Genomic DNA, 14,842 nt, shown 5'->3' on the forward strand with positions numbered 1-14,842 from the left:
TCAAAAATGTGCCAGAAAAGGTTGAGGTGGGTGGGGTAGGTCTGAATTCAAAAACATTTCACCATTTACAACAGTTTAGTAGATGTGGTTTTTATTGAGGTCACACTTGTCTAACAATGCAGTGGTTCTGCAAAAACTAAAAGTGGGAGCGGCAGGTTCTTCTCATAGCAAAGGGGATTTCAACTATCCAAAACTCAGCAAAGTAAGGTCAGTTTCTGAATCTTGTAGCTTTATAGTCGTGTACTAGTTGTTTGCATGAATGTTCTCTTTTCAATATACTGTGAATCTGCCAAATAATTGGAACTGCCAGAATAGAATCTACTGAAAAGAGCTAGAGATTAGAATGTATATTCCTGATCTCCAATTTAAGTTTAGAAAAAGGCAAGTATATGTTATGTTTTCATTCTGTGTACAGATTAAGTGGTTAAGAGATGACGTTCCACTAGACCCCCTTGTTTTGTAGCTGTTATAGCATGATTCAGCCACAGTGAAATACTTTTCACTCTCATTTATTTCATGTGAGAGAAGTAAGCATTGCTTGAAGCTCTGCCATTAAAATAAGTGGACTTAAAATTCCTTAATTTTAGATGGAGCTGAACCTCATGTAAAAAGTCATGGAAATGAATGGTTGGAATTTGCAATGACTACACTCATTCTTTGAGAGGGAAAGAATTCCTTTAGTTAAAAGGACTATAGCATTATCAGACAGATGTACTTAGCTTTGACTAATAAAAGCAGTCTCTGCATGTTCTTAATTTAATGTTAGGTAGCCTAGTGCTTCTGTTGACATGTATTTTCTCATCCATGAGCCTTGTAACCCACCTACCTCATAGGAACATAGGAAACTGCCATATACTGAGTCAGACCATTGGTCTATCTAGCTGAGCATTGTCTTCACAGACTGGCAGTGGCTTCTCCAAGGTTGCAGGCAGGAATCTCTCTCAGCCCTATCTTGGAGAAGCCAGGGAGGGAACTTGAAACCTTCTGCTCTTCCCAGAGCAGCTTCATCCCCTGAGGGGAATATCTTGCAGTGCTTACACATCAAGTCTCCCATTCAGATGCAACCAGGGCAGACCCTGCTTAGCTATGGGGACAAGTTATGCTTGCTACCACAAGACCAGCTCTCCTCTCCTCACCTCAATTCATCTTTCCTCCACAAATATCATGTCCTTTTTACTTGGTTTGCTATTGCTTTGTGGGGCTTCTAAGAATAAGCCTTTTTCCTGAGAGATGATAACTTTTATAGGGAATGCCCAAGAGGAAGTGGTTGGAAAGGCAACAGCATTTTGCAAAAGCAGGAGCCATTCTACAGGCCTGAAACTCCTGGCAGCTTCTAGTATAATGAAATATCAAATTATGGTTGACAGACATCGGGTTCATGAGGGCCCATGGGCACAGCAGCTGCACTGGTATCTGCCATCTGTCTTTATCTCTAAGGCTCTTGCAACACTAAACAGAAGAGCAGCAGTGGGGTGTTGCATGATTGATAAACAAAGATGGCAGCCATCTGCATCGCTGTCAAAGAGCATTCTGAGCTGGCCAATCCCTGATACTGGTTCAGCTGATGGTCACTATCTCAGCCCTTCAAGATATACTGGGGGATGGGGCAATCCCCTAAGGAAAATGTATGAACCTTCTCACCAGCCAGCATGTTCAAAGGCATTAATATTCCCAGCAACCCAGATTTCAATGTTATCAATTTGCTTTCTGGTTGCATCTAAAGTAGAATTGGTAGAATCAATGGGCAAGAACCAAGAAAGCAGGGTGGTTGACCCCACCCCCTTCAAACTGGCAGTCTATATTGGCTCAGCAGACAAGTTGGCATTTAAAGAATGCTCCTGTCCAGCTTTTGAGGATGGGCCTGCTGGAAACATATTAACACTTGACTACAATGCCTGCTTTTAAGCTTTTGGGCATATCCTGCTGCATATTTTAGGGCAATGGTTTTCAAATTGTTTGGGAGAACATCACCAATGAGAAGATCATCAATTATGGCAGACAGGGTTTCCTGAAGGACTGCTTGGCCACTGCTATTGCTCAGCCTCTGCAATGTGCATCCACAGGAGTGTGGTGTACGGCGTACCCTCCATTCACATGGAGCAATGATGAGGTCCAAAGACCTGGTCAATGCCCCACATTAACTGGTGCTCTAAAACATGGTCACTAAGAGTTGACACCGACTTGACAGCACTTAATCAATCAATCAATCAATCAATCAATCAAATTCTCTGTAGCACACAAGTTCTGTGGCAATGGTGAACATGTGGAAATGTGAATGTGGAGTATTTCCTGAAGCAGAAACTTTGAAATCCATTAATAGGAAACAATCTTTCATGTTCATCCCTTCTACCCATTAAAATCTATTACCAAAGCCCTGCTCCATGTTCTGTTTATGAAATAAAATCTGTTATGGCACAGAGTGGGACCATTTTAGGCAGACACTGGCTGACATTCAGCACAGCATAGCGGGGATCAAAAGGAAGGGTTGGAGTTTCAAAAATGGAGTTGGTGCAGAAGTACAGCTTGCGCAACCCAAATGCTTCTTTTGATGTCTGCTACACTGCACTGAATATTGGCCATTGACTGGATACAGTCCGATCACTGCTTACCTATTTCTATGGAATTCTTTATCAGGTATTTGTGATGTGACTGTGTTTATACATAGTTTTGTAACATTGTATGTGAGTCACTTTGGGCTTTCTTTTGGGAGGAAAGTGGATAAGAAGTGTATAAATAAATTTATAATCTGCAATGATGTCTTCCATATTGTGAGTTCAGCCTGTCTGTTTTTTCTCCTGGACTTTTTTGTTGGCATGGGCAGGAGGACTATCTTCAGATTTGACAGGAAGGGAACAAACTGAGGAACCTGAGCCCTTTCATCTGGGACTGAGCGCCACAAGAGCCCCTTCACCTCTAAGGCTCCAGACAGTGATACTGCTGCTTTTGCAAACTTCAGATAGCTCAGTGACTTTGTGACATCAGCAGTTGTAACATCCACACATGTCCACATCACAAACCTTTTTGCATGCCTAGCAGGCAACACACTTTGCACTAAAGAAAGGGCCCACAGACTGCTATGTGGGAAAAGCAAGTGTTAAGAATGAATGTGGACTACAGAAGTGAGGAACAACTAGCACAGCAACTTCATACACAGTCCCAGTTCCATGAGTAAGTAAACAAAAAAAATATTGATCAGTAACAAGCCCACAATTTGGAAAGCCAAGGGATCAGCAACTCTGGTTGTTTGTGAATGGTTTTACATTTTTAAAAAATTCTTTGCATTACTTTAGGCTCAGTTCAGGCACAGCATTTGTGCACAGAGAGATCCCTGGAGAGAATAACAGAGCCTTGTTCTGCTCACCCTGCCTTGGCATATACACCATGTCAGACCATTATGGGGAAGAGGAAGTCTGTTTATGCCTTCCATATCACTATCTGGCCGTTCTCCCTCTGATCAGTCAAGGAGGGGGATCTGGGTGACCTCGCATTCCCCCTAATGGCCTGGTGCACAAGTTCCTCTGCATGTATGCTATAGAGGGAGGGAAGGAATAGAGCTGTTATGCCCTACAGAGTTCCTTCCACATGCAGCCCTGGCGGACTTGAGTCCATACTGTTTTGATAATAAATATTGCCTTGGCTAAGATGGCTTTTTAAATTTTGGTTGTATCTATTTTGCTATCCCATTAAATGTTCCTGCTCTATTGGCTAGCATTCATTATTGAGTGATATAGGATAGCACGTCAGGAGAAAGCAAAAAAGATGCTCCAGAACTGGTATGACTTATTATTTCTTGTTTACACAGTCAGACAGGTGTTATTGACTGGTTTGTTTTATCCAGACATCAAGTCCTTTCCAAGGACCTGGGATGGCTGAATTTTATCATCAATACTGTTGGTTATTATAGATATTGTCGCAAAATATAGGCTGTTCCCAGTAAAGTTGCTTTTTGGCTGATGGTGATTTCTGTGGCCCCTATGGTGTTGAGGTGTTATTATTTATTATTATTATTTTATTTTGATTTCTATACCACCCTTCCAAAAATAGCTCAGGGCGGTTTACACAGATAAATAATAAATAAATAAGATGGCTCCCTGTCCCCAAAGGGCTCACATTATAAAACAAAACATAAGATAGACACCAGCAACAGTCACTGGAAGTACTGTGATGGGGGTGGATAGGGCCAGTTACTCTCCCCCTGCTCAATAAAGAGAATCACCATGGTAAAAGGTGCCTCTTTGCCCAGTTAGCAGGGGTATGCCCAGTTAACAGGGGTAAGTAAACTTAGTAAAGACTTAGTAAACTAACAACTCCCTAATCCAATTTTAGTTGCATGTAGTTATGTGCAACCACTAGCATCAGAATATGGATATAGATATATATAATTTGATGCACATCCAATTGAAAACCGTAAGCAGTCATCCCTTGCCAACCACGGTTTTCCCAACCGCAGTTTTGAGTATATGCAAATGGGAAATTGTGGCAGGTCTTGCCAATTGTGACCTGAGTAACTGTGGGTTGGCGAGGCTTTTTAGTGATTTTTGGAGGGTTTCAGCGATGGGGTATGTGTGTCAGAGATTCAGTCTCATTCCTCTTGGTGATCCTTGCCAAATTAAAATCCCTTTGAGTGATTTAGGGGGGGTTAAAAATTTTTCCAGAGGTTCAACTGCTCATTCTTCTTGATGACTCTTGGTGATATTACAGGATTTTTTTTAATGAGTTTTAAGCTTTTGGGGGGGGGTATTTTCCCCTTTACTTCTAAGTCTTTTTGCAGTCACAGTCCCCCTAACTCCCTTTTCCCCATACTTTAATGCTTCGTCAACTGTGAATTTGCCAATGGCAAAGTTTTGCCAGAATGGAACCCTAGCGGTTGGCAAGGGATGATTGTAGTATGGATAGATAACATCCATATTAGAATGCACTTTTGGATGCACTTACTAATGTGCATCCAGTTTACATGGCAGGGGTGTAACTACCATTAGGCAAGGGAAGGCAGTCGTCTTGGGGCCCCACTGCCTCAAGGGGCCCCCCAGAGGCACATCACATGACTCCGCACCCGCCCATGTTGCACCCCCTATGAATTATGTTGAGTCTCTTGAAGATCGGCAGGAGTAGAGAGTAAAAAAAAACTAGATTCATTGTGAACTAGATATTCACCGTATTCATAATGGGGATGTGAGTGCACTATATATTGTGAAGTGTGTTTGTGTGTGTGTATCAGTGAGGGGCCCATTTTAAAATCTTGTCTCTGGGCCCCCTCCAACCTTGCTACGCCCCTGTTACATGGATAAGCACTGCATTGCTTTCTCTCCACTTTAGAATGTGCATCCATGAATGTTGGGGTGTAAGTATGTTCTGGAATACTTGGTTTATAAAAGGCATTTCTAATGGCAGCCACAGAGACGAAAATCTGAGAGTTGGTTTACAAAAATTTTGAAAGGTGTTAATGAGCAGCAACTAGAGAAATCTAGGAACATAGTAAGGTCTGAGTTTTAAAATTGAAATGGAGTTAAAAGGGGAAAAAATAAAACTTGTGTGTTCAGTAACCCCTATTAATCTGAGTTGCTATTTTGGAAATACTTTAGAGTAGCTTGAGAACTACTCAGCCAGATTCTGCTCATTTGCCACTGGCAAAACTACTTCAAAGAAAAGCAAATAAATGCTACGGAACAAGTTAATGAAGTCAATAAGAGAGAAGATGGTGTAAATACAACAGAGGAGAAGAAAACTAGCTGTTGTATTGATGGGTAATTTTTTTAATTTGAGCCAATTAAACCTAACTAGAGTATTTCCAAGTCAGATGATTTCTGAACCAAATAATTGCTGGTGTTTAATGTCTACCATTAGCTTCATTCAGCAACGAACTACTGATCCAAACAAGAGGCATGTTCATGACTTCTGAGCCACTCGTCCACTTTCTTTGTAAAGGAGGGGCTGCTCCATAACAACTAAGCAGTGCATCATCACACTTGCTGTGCTATTCCCGTTGGGAATGATGGCTGTAGAGTTGCAAGTGTGATGACTCAATGACCAATGAGTAGCCCTGTCTTCACAAACAGCGCAGGTAGGGTGTAGAGTGGCTCTGATGCAGAGAATGTACCTCTTGCTTGGATCAGCAGCTTGCTGCACAGTGTGTGGGTACTTGACCACAAGGTTAACAATATAGCTCTAGGACTGTCAGTTATGGCTTCCTCTTTAAATCTGAAACTCACTGAATGCACCCAAAGCCTAAGTAATTGCTTAGATGGTAACAGACCAATCACTTTCATTATTTTTGATTAGGTTAAGTCTTCCTGTAGTCTTGGAAAGACACAGGAACAAAGTGTTGTATTGACTTTAACTGGATCATTTTTGTATGGGATTTCTGGCTAAAATCACAGGCCAAATTATGAAAAGCGGACAAGCTTGACAAATTTAGTCATCTCTTCCACTTGCAACCCAATATAAAAGCATATGGTCCCAATACAGTTCAAGTTGTCCTTTTGTTACATGTGATAACATTGTGATGTTCATTTGCATCAGATGCACACAGGTTTCCCCCTTGCTTAACTGGGGTATGTGTATTTTTTTTTAATAGCTGCAAACGAGTAATTAGTAATTGAAGAGCTAAGTAGTTGTGTTTGCATCCTGTTCTTTCTTGAAGATCAGAGTAACAGCATAATCTGCAAGGAACTTCGGCTAAGAGACAGTGACGTGCCCAAGGCCATTCCCTGAGCTTTTGAGCCCCTTATCAGGAAAGGGAAATTGTATATGGTATTCTGGTACATCTTGTTTGTTTGCTGTATTACTTGTTTCTTTTGGAACTGGCTTCAAAAGAAAGCTGGCTGCCTATCCAGCAACAGTATGTTTTTACGCATTCAAATTACTGTTCTAGTAGAACCACAAAACACCAGTTAAGACCTGCACTTATGGTTCTACAAACACCCCATCAGCCAGACTCCCACTTTTAAAATCAGAAGCTAGCAAATCTTGCTTGAGAAATCCAGAACTGGCGAACTCAGTCTGGCTGCTGGCACAATATTTTCCTTACATATGCCTTCAAGGGATTACAGGTGAAACTCGGAAAATTAGAATATCGTGCAAAAGTCCATTAATTTCAGTAATGCAAATTAAAAGGTGAAACTGATATATGAGACAGACGCATTACATGCAAAGCGAGATAAGTCAAGCCTTAATTTGTTATAATTGTGATGATCATGGCGTACAGCTCATGAAAACCCCAAATCCACAATCTCAGAAAATTAGAATATTACATGGAACCAAGAAGACAAGGATTGTAGAATAGAACAATATCGGACCTCCGAAAAGTATACAGTGTACTGTGCTTGATTGGCCAGCAAACTCGCCTGACCTGACCCCATAGAGAATCTATGGGGCATTGCCAAGAGAAGGATGAGAAACATGAGACCAAACAATGCAGAAGAGCTGAAGGCCGCTAATGAAGCATCCTGGTCTTCCATAACACCTCATCAGTGCCACAGGCTGATAGCATCCATGCCACGCCGCATTGAGGCAGTAATTACTGCAAAAGGGGCCCAAACCAAGTACTGAATACATATGCATGCTTATACTTTTCAGAGGTCCGATATTGTTCTATTCTACAATCCTTGTCTTCTTGGTTCCATGTAATATTCTAATTTTCTGAGATTGTGGATTTCTCAGAACAGCCTATATTCTGTGACAATATCTATAACCATTGACAATAAAATTCAGCCATCCCAGGTCCTTGTGAAGGACTTGATGTCTGGATAAAACAAACAATAACACCTGACTGTGTAAACAAGAAATAATAATAATAATAATAATAATAAAAACAGAGGTGAGTAAAACATGTACACCAAATTCTATCCCCACCTCTAAAAGCAAAGGTGGCCTCATTAGTCTGTTAAGCCCCCAATAATCTTCTCCTGTAGACCGAGATAAGTAGATGAGGATGAGAAAACAGTGATCTTACTGTTTAAAAGGTATTTTGCAGCAATTGGCCTCCCTTTCAGAATGTAAAAGGAAGTATTGTGCTTCTAAAGTTTCAGCCTTCTCCCTAGCTACTAGTGTGTAGAATGTCAAGAATATGACTCTGACTATTCAGTTTGCTCCTTTTGTTTAATAATTGTATTATCTGCAGGCAACATGAGTAATCTGTGTACTATCCTCATACTCTGTATTATCCTTTGGACTAGAAAAATCCTAACTGAAGGCCAATATTAAGAACCCTACAAGGGAGCTGTATAGAACCCTGTGTGCAGCATCAATAGGCTTGTGCAGAAGAATTGGTCTGACAGACTTATGACTGACATAACCTCCATCAGGCCTTGTTGGAGGGAGTTCCAGAACCGCAGCAGCTGGGAAGCTCCTTGCTCTCATTTCAGAGCTCTGATGGAGATCCGACATCTCTGTTGGCCACCTCCCCCACCACTTTACCTGAGGCCAATGAGGTAGAGCAGGAGGCAGGCTTCATGAAGTCCTCTTTGCTTCAAAGAGACACTACAGCAGCTGCCTCACCTTTCACCAGCTGCACTACAGTTTAAAAAGCACTTTTCCACCTTTAATATATATATATTTAAATGTCTTGTGTGGTGCAGCAGCTTCTAGGATTTGTAAGTTTTTCTGAGGCTGCAGCCGTAGTAGGACAGGGAGCAGGGCAGTCAGGTAGAGGTCGAACAGGAATGTCAGATTTCTGACACAATGCAATATGACAGCTGGAAACCGGCGACATGGCCCCTCCCAATGTGTCACTGTCATGTTGGGATCAGACATTGTGGGCTGTGCACAGGTCTAAGCACCAATATAGAGCCAACATCCTGTAATCAATGCGTAACATGGAACACAGCAATGAAAGTCAACAGGCTGTCAATTTGGTTTTGTAAGTACAAGACAAATTCTCACACAACTCTGAAATGGTGTGTCTGCCTCTTACTCTAAACCAGGGGTTCTCAACCTTGGGTCCCCAGAGGTTGTTGGACTTCAACTCCCATAATTCCCATCCAAAGGCCTTTGGGGCTGGGGATTATGGGAGTTGAAGTCCAATAACAACTGGGGACCCAAGGTTGAGAATCTCTGCTCTAAACCCAAGAGAGTGAGCAAGCAGCAGCAGCAACTCCTCCTTTCAGCAACACAGCTTGCTTCCCTTGAATTCTCCCAAAAGTGAGTGGGTAAGGAGCAGCAGGAGTTGTTGTCACGACACCCCACTCATTCATCCACTTTCTCACTCTTCCTCAGTGGGAAAAGACAAGTACAAAGGCAAGGAACTGGATGCATTGAGCATTAACTATGTGATAATAGAAGTACAAACTAGACTTCTAGTAAAGCAAAAATATGTATTATTATTTATTATTATTAATCTGGATCGTGATCTGTTGTATTCATATGAATGGGTTATGCGACTGCGCAGGGACCTCACAGACCAATTAGCTAGCTCCAACTGCCATGCACGAGATCGTGCTCCCATTATCTTCTGCAGTTGGGGCATGTCCTACTCAGTTTCTGTTAGACCGCCGTTGCGTCTACACCTCGGATTGATTAGCTCCTTGGATATTGTTGGATTATTTGGAAATGACTCAGAACGGATCACAGACTACGTACGGTACTTTGAACATTGGACTGTTTTTTTGGAACTGGCAAGGGAAACTCCTTTTACTAAAAGCACAAAAACGATGTCTGAGGCAATGTCTGCCAAGGACAAGCCAAAAACAACTTTTAAACGCTGCTCTGAATGCCGGGCGAAATTGCCTTCAATGGATATACATGACACCTGCTTGTTGTGTCTGGGAGAGCAGCATAACCCAGCAAAATGTAATATCTGCTTGTCTTTTTCAAAACAAACACAGAAAAACCGAGTGCTGAGGTTGTGGGCAGCCCTTTATGATGACGCGCTGCGCCCACCAATGCCGAGGCCCGCGACATCGACATCAGCCTTGATACCGGGTCCTGTTGTTCCTGAGGTGGACTATGCTAAGCAGCAGTCTAAAGCTGCCAAGATGCAGGAATTCAAGCAGCCCAAGGAGGTGGAGAGAAAGCGCCACCGACACAAGCATCATAAGCACAGATCCTCCACAGAGGATGAGCCAGAGACTTCACTGCCCTGAAAGAGGACAAAGAAGACTTGCGTCCATAGCCAAACTCCGTCGCCAAAAGCATTACCGGACTTTGAGGACTGGGACTCTACGGTGTCGGGCACTTTGGCACCGTGGGTCACGTTATCGATGGAGAACCCAAGCTTGCCAGCGCCGTCGGGATCGATGGTGTCAGGATCGATGATGACGCCATCGATATCGGAAGTTGTAATGCATGCAGCAACTGCTTCGACGTTGAGCACAGTATCGAGAGCTGGCGACCCTCCAACATCGAAAGTTTTTGACACGTTGGGATTGAAGGAACGTCAGCAATGTTGTGGGGCAATGGAGCTTACTCCTGCACACACCCCGCTTGTATCACCTGCCATGACTCCTAGACAGGAATACCAGATGGAGGACTATCTTGATTTCGGAGAGGATGCTGCAGAGAAGGAGATACTGGCAAATTCTAAGGCGAGAACTTACTTGCTGGCTCTCCTAGACTCTATGAAGAGCACACCAACAGGGTCGACATTTCAGGGATTCTCTGGTGTCGAAGTCAAACACGGAACAAGACACTTGTTGGTACCGAGAACATCAACTATCCAGCCGGTACCGAAGACTCCATCGATGTCACCAATTCATCTACCTACGTTACCGAGGCCTATTCATCTGGTATTGGCAGCCACAAGCCCAGTTCAATTCCAGAAACCTCCAATGACTGATAGGGTGACGTTGACTGGACAGTCTCCATTATTTGTACGCCCGCCTTCGCCATATTTTGCCCGCCTTAACTTATCCCAACTGACTCATTTGTGTGGTTTCTCGCATGACCCACCAGTGGTTTACCCAGTGGATTATGCAGATTATAAAATGTGGAAGGCACAACAGGAGGCGGGCCTTATACAACTGACACTGCAACAAGAACGGGCTGTGATTGCCCAGGCGAAGCCTATACCAGCCCAAGCTACATCAGGCTTATCTGAAGCGGAGATGAGAAGCAGCCAACGCTATTCGAATGCACCTGTGACTGTACCTGTAAGGCCCAAAGCGGCTGCAACTACGGTTGGACTAATTAAACTAATTAAAATAGCTAACTATTTTGCGCTACAGAGTATTCTACACCTGCTGGTTCGAGAAGAATGGGCCGTGACCCTGGACCTGAAAGACGCGTACTTCCATATAGGCATACGCGAGAAACATCACAGTTACTTGAGATTCACCGTAGGAGAGACAGCATACCAGTATGTGGCTTTACCATTCGGTCTGTCCACGGCGCCGCAGGTTTTCACCAAAGTAATGGCAGCAGTCGTGGCATACTTAAGAACAAGGGAAATAGTAGTTTTAGACGACTGGCTTTTGGTCAGTGACAAAAGGGAAGAGTTGCTTTCGCAAATCCAGTATGTGCTCCGTCTCCTAGAAGATTTGGGAATCATGGTGAACTTGAAAAAATCCAAGTTGGAACCCCAGAGGCGTGTGAGTTACATAGGGGCGGAGCTAGACATGCAGGAAAAGAAGGCTTATCTACCAGAGTCCAGGTGTGCACAAATCAAAGAGCTGATTTGCTTGTTCCAGATAGAACCGAGGCAACCAGCAGTGTCAGTTCAAAGGCTACTGGGTCTCATGGCGTCATGCAATGCGACGGTTTGCAACACTCGCCAACATATGCGCACACTTCAAATGTGGTATCTCAAGAATTGCAAGGGAATTGCAAGGGAAAGAATTGCAAGAATCGCAAGAATCAAGAATCTCAAGAATTGCAAGGGAAAGTGGTTCAAGAAAGTGGTTCAAGAATCTCAAAAATCTCAATATCTCAAGAATTGCAGGAATTGCAAGGGAAAGTGGTTCAGATTTATCTGGACAACACCACGGCGATGGCGTACCTGAACAAACAAGGGAGGACAGTGTCTTGCTTGCTATGCCTGCTAAGCCAGCAAATCTTGAAGTGGTGCTTAGCTTGGGCCATAACCCCGAGAGTGTTGCTATAAAAGGGATGGACAATGTGCAGGCGGATGGCCTCAGTCGTGCATTGCTACACAACCAACACCACGAATGGGAGTTGAGCAGGGATTATCTGAGAGCCCTGTTCAGCGACTGGGGCTGGCTAGATGTGGATCTGTTTGCAACTGCTGCAAACACAGAATGTCAAAAATATTGTTCGCGTGCAGGAGTTGGCGAGAAGTCACTGGGAGATGCATTTCCATTCAAATGGACCAAGAGCCTGTTCTATCTGTTTCCACCACAACCACTGATAACGAGAGTGGTCTCGCAAATGCTGAGAGACGCCACTAAGGGCATCTTGCTAATACCATGGTGGCCCAGGCAACAGTGGTTCACGACAGTGCTAGGTCTCTCGGGGAAGGTATACCACAGATTTCCAAACCGTCCAGACCTACTAACGCAGAGTCACAGCGCAATGCAACACCCACAGTTGGAAATGCTGAAACTGATGGCGTGGCGCATAGGTTATTGAAAAAGATATTGCTAAATAATAGAAAACGATCCACGCGCTTAAATTATAACAGAAAGTGGAGGCATTTTAAGGTACATGCTAAACAACACAGATTCTTTCCAAAGAGGGCTACTGTCAGACAGGAATTGTTATATATGACAACCCTAAAGATGGCGGGCCTAGCAAATGCATCTTTGAAAGTGCATTTGGCTGCAATCTCTTCAGAACATGGGGGATGGGAAGGTGCTACAGTGTTTTTCCATCCAGATTGCAAGAGGTTCATCAAGGGCCTGAACAATTTGTTTCCGCCAATATGGAAGCCACAGCAGCAATGGGACTTGACATTAGTGCTGCAAGCTTTACTACACCAACCTTTTGAACCTATGGCTATGGCTTCCCTGCGCTTAAAGACTTTGAAAGTCACCTTCTTAATCGCAATCACGACGGCAAGGAGAGTGAGCCAACTTACGGCCGGATCACCCATACATGCAGATTTCCCCCCACAAGGTTCTTCTGCGCTTGGACCTGCGTTTCCGACCAAAGGTGACAATGGAATTTCACATCAATGCGGATATAGTGCTACTGACTTTCTTTTTTCACAAGCCCAGAAACGCAACTGGAAAAGGCCATGCATTCTCTGGATGTCCGGAGGGCGCTTCTATATTACTTGGATGCTACGAAACATATTCGCTGCACAAGACAGCTATTCGTGCTATATAAAAGGAAATCAAAGGGACGCCCTGCTTCAAGACAGAGGTGGGCTCAATGGATTGTTCAAGCCATTAAACTTGCCTATACTACTCAAGGGGAAACCCTGCCGGGCACCATTACGGCGCATGCCACTAGGGCATATGCTTCAGCAGCAGACTTGGTCTTCGAGCCAGGCCTTCATACAACATTATGCAATAGATTTACGACAAACAAAAGGAGGAGAGTTTGGGTGGGCAGTTCTGAAACAAGTCCTGCCATGAATAACACACAACACACCACCAGGGTTAGAGCTCGCTAATCATCTATTCATATGAATGCAACGGATCACGATCCAGATAAACAGGTTGCTTACCTGTAACTGATGATCTGGAGGTAATCCGTTGTATTCATAAAACCCACCCAAACCTCCCCACAGTGTGAGGGCAGGACAGAGCTCATTAGGATCGTCGTAGAGAGCAACTGACAGTCTGCCAGAAACTGAGTAGGACACGCCCCCAACTGCAGAGGATAATGGGAGCACGGTCTCGTGCATGGCAGTTGGAGGCGGCATGAGGAGCAAGCTAATCGGTCCGTGAGGTCCCTGCGCAGGCGCAGAACCCATTCATATGAATAAAACAGATCACCTCCAGATCATCAGTTACACGTAAGCAACCTGTTTTTATGATTATGATTATTTTATTATTATTTTGGCTTGACAGTTCGCTGGATAGGGTTGGAGAAACAAGTAATACAACTTAACTGCACACTATGTCCAATTACCAGTCCATCTGGGTCTAGGACTGTGTGTGCCCTGAGAACATACTGAGGCCATTCACACTATCAAAAATGGTGTCCTGCCCGGGTTTGGTTGCTGTGTGTGCTCCCAATTTTCAGTTGTGTAGAAGCAAGGAAAGAGGAAAACCTAGGTGGAAGTGATTGTGTGGAAGCAAGGTAGAAGGGAAAGCCAGATTTTCCACTTACCTTGCTTTCATACAATCACTTCCACCCAGGTTTTCCTCTTATCTTGCTTCCACACAACCAAAAATTGGGAGCTCACACAGCGCCCAAACCCAGGCAGGACACAGTTTTTGATTGTGTGAATGATCTAACTGGCTCAATCACATACAGACCTCTGCTGCAGAAGTGAGAGTGGTTCCTCCAGTTTTCTCACATGGCCTATCTCATCCTCAGGGTTTCTGGGACTTGCCTCAAGAGGGGGACCTACTGTCTTGCCAAAGGGTCCCTAAACTTGGAAGCAGTACTGCACACTATGCAGAAATACATTAACTGAAAACCTTTTCTAATCTATTCATGTGCAGTGTTCCCTGTAACAGGGATTTCCAGATGTTGTTGACTACAACTCCCAGAATCCCCAGCTGCAATGGCTTTTGCTTGGGGATTCTGGGAGTTGTAGTCAACATCTGGGAATCCGTTGTTCATGAGCACTTACTGCTCTCACAGCCCAATCCTATGTGTGTCTTATTCAGAAGTAAGTCCCACTGATTTTCAGGGAATTTACTTCCATGCCAGTGTACATAGGATTACAGTTTTAGGTGGGTTTTTGTCTGTACTGGAAGAAGAGGCGAACTAACATCCTTGCGTTTTGGGCAGTATATATGTTAAATAAAATAAACTAGCCAACCCCGCACAGAGC

The 14,842-nt window shown here is 43.8% G+C and overlaps 1 protein-coding gene across 1 annotated transcript in view; it reads left to right on the forward strand.

Annotated features, from left to right (window-relative positions):
- Window positions 1–3,073: 3,073 nt before the first annotated feature.
- NAP1L4 (nucleosome assembly protein 1 like 4) overlaps window positions 3,074–14,842 on the forward strand; it is a 116,567-nt gene continuing 104,798 nt past the window's right edge. Inside the window, exon 1 of the mRNA XM_053285493.1 lies at window positions 3,074–3,168. The gene's annotated coding sequence lies outside the window, so the exon portion shown is untranslated. The remainder of the gene's footprint in view (window positions 3,169–14,842) is intronic.

The sequence above is a fragment of the Hemicordylus capensis genome, chromosome 1, assembly GCF_027244095.1.
Source record: "Hemicordylus capensis ecotype Gifberg chromosome 1, rHemCap1.1.pri, whole genome shotgun sequence".
NCBI lineage: Eukaryota > Metazoa > Chordata > Lepidosauria > Squamata > Cordylidae > Hemicordylus > Hemicordylus capensis.